Source organism: Salvelinus sp. IW2-2015, linkage group LG15 (assembly GCF_002910315.2).
Source record: "Salvelinus sp. IW2-2015 linkage group LG15, ASM291031v2, whole genome shotgun sequence".
In the NCBI taxonomy this organism is placed as follows: Eukaryota; Metazoa; Chordata; class Actinopteri; order Salmoniformes; family Salmonidae; genus Salvelinus; species Salvelinus sp. IW2-2015.
In genome coordinates, this window is record NC_036855.1 from 63,524,073 (window position 1) to 63,526,968 (window position 2,896).

Sequence of the window (2,896 nt, forward strand, 5' to 3'; positions counted from 1 at the left end):
CTTTAACAAACAGACACACACACACACACACACACACACACACACACACACACTCTAACACACACAATCTACACACACATTATTCTTTAGTTGTATTGTTTGTATATCTTTGTATTTTAMATTTGTGTAACTGTTCTTGTCTATCAGTGTATCAGTGTTTTCCCACTGGGCACAGACGGCAAATTAACATCGATTCTACATTGGTTCAGTGTAATTTCATTGAAATAATGATGTGGAAACAACGTTGATTCAACCAGTGTGTGCCCAGTGGGTTGTTACTTGACATGTTTTATGTTTTTGTGTGGGCCCCAGGAAGAATAGCTGCTGCTTTGGCAAAAGCTAATAGGGATCCGAATAAACCAATAAACCTGCTGGAACATATCTGCTCTGCTCTCTGGCAGTAACACCACAGTTAGGAAAATGCTGGTCTAGCCAGAATCATATTCCCAAAGACAATGTGCTGAAACATCAGCAGCTCATGAATCCACTGTCCAGTAGGCATATTGAAACATGAGATGTTGGCAGTGGCTGCCTTGTACAGTAAAACATGATGCCATGTTGATACTGAAGGGCAGGCTACATTCACAGTGTCATAATAAAACACATCCAGCTAAACCGATCAGATGTGGAAAAAGTACTCAAATGTCATACTTGAGTAAAAGTAAAGATACCTTAATATAAAAAACAACTCAAGTAAAACTGAAAGTAGATAAGTAAAAGTAAAAGTAGTCAAAAATATAAATAGTAAAGTACAGATACCCMAAAAAATTACTTAAGTAGTACTTTAAAGTATTTTTACTTATGTACTTTACACCACTGAAACAGATACACAATCCTGGCAGCAGAGACAACCATTGAGAATCATTTTGAACACCATTGATGGAATTTTAGAATAATACTTTATTGTTCATTATCTTGCAGAGAATGGAAATGTATATTTATTCTCACAGACCTGACTAACTACTTTCAGTGTAATAATTCTATTAAAATAATTGGCTATAGGCTGCGTTGGCTGTGAGTGATAGACATAGGGTTCAAATTAATGTCTTGTGATAATGAATGGTGTAATTCAATAACAACAGCACATCTACGTGTTTGGCATTGATGGCTGAGGTGAGACTGGGCCAGTAGCTCCCATCTGGGCACACACTGGTTGAATCAATGTTGTTTCCACGTCATTTCAATGAAATGACGTTGAACCAACGTAGAATAGACATTGAATTGACATCTGTGCCCAATGGGTCCTTGATTTGAATGAGCCATCATGTGACAAAGGCTAATCTGGTTATGTCTTGTTTTTATCTCTGTAAGGAAAGGCTTCAGTGTTTTGAGTATATTCAGTAAAAAGAGCGACATTAATTAAGTTGGACGTGGCATACATTCCATGAGCTTACAGGAGGACCTAAAAGTGATTCATATATAGTGATCTTAGATCAGTCCAGTGGATAGCTAGGATAAATCTCCTCCTAGCATGTCCATGCAGATTGCATTTGCAAATAGCACACTCTGTTCCAATTAGCAGCTAATGAACATTTAATGGCAGCAGCATTGTCAGTGTTATGAGAGGCTCATCAGTTTGCTCAGAGCACTGCGTCTCTTATTAATGTTAATCAAAAAGGCAATGAAGAGAGTATGTTGGTTTTTGTTTGTGATCATATTTGATTTACAACCATGGCAGCTCATATCTAGTAGTATCATCTCTTGTGATTGTCAGGTCAGTGCAGGCAAATCTATTATCAGTATGTCTTATGTTTACAATTTCTCCCATTATTCTGTGAAACCATCTATTTGAATAACACCGTTTCCTACATTTAGTCTTTAAAATGGTTGTGTGCAATCTCATGTTTTTAATTTTAATTTTTTATATATATTAATCAGTTGGGCCAAAATGGGTGAAGTATTTGAAGGACATGTGAAGAAAGATTAGAAGACAAGGTTAAGATGACAAATGAATGTTGCATTTTACCAAATTAATCCAATAGTGGGTGGTACTGTAACACTGTACGCTCTATTTTAGCTAACCCATTAAGGGCGATAGACTGTAACAAGGCTCAAGATTCAAGGCCTGCCCACTGGGCACACACTGGTTGAATCAACGTTGAATTGACGTCTGTGCCCAGTGGGTGGTTATTTCATGTTCATACATTTGTAATTTTACCTAATGAAACCCATAGGGGTGGTAATTGTAACAAAATGCCTACAAGTTTAAGAGATTACATGTTAGCCCAGGAAAGGTAGCCTATCGGTTAGAGCTTTGGGCCAGTAACTGATTGGTCGCTGGTTCAAATACCCGAGCCGACAAGGTGTCAATGTGCCCTTGAGTCAGGCACTTAACACTAATTTGCTCCAGGCACGCCGTACTACTGGATGACCCTGTAAAACTGCACCTATCAGGTATATGTGACAAAAAAGACATACAGTACCAGTCAAAAGACACACCTACTCATTCAAGGGTTTTTCTTTATTTGTACAATTTTCTACATTGCAGAATAATAGTGAAGACATCAAAATTATGAAATAACACATATAGAATAATGTAGTAACAAAAAAAGTGTTCAACAAATCAAAATATATTTTAGATTCTTCAAAGTAGCCACTCTTTGCCTTGATGTCAGCTTTGCACACTGGATATAAATTATTAAGGGCGGTAACTATAGAAACAAGGTAGCTTTATTCACATCAGGGGAATTTAGTGAAAAGTGTCAGCCTATTTGCAACGCACCTCCTTGTTATTGTATTTGCATTGTCGTGTGTTTAACCTGCATTCAGTAGTCTATGAATTGCATGATTATGAAGGCATAAATGTATGAAAGCATGTAGACTTATTTACAGTGTATGTAGTTCTGTCTTGTGACGTACATGTATTATGTCATGTTTTATGTTTTGTGTGGACTAC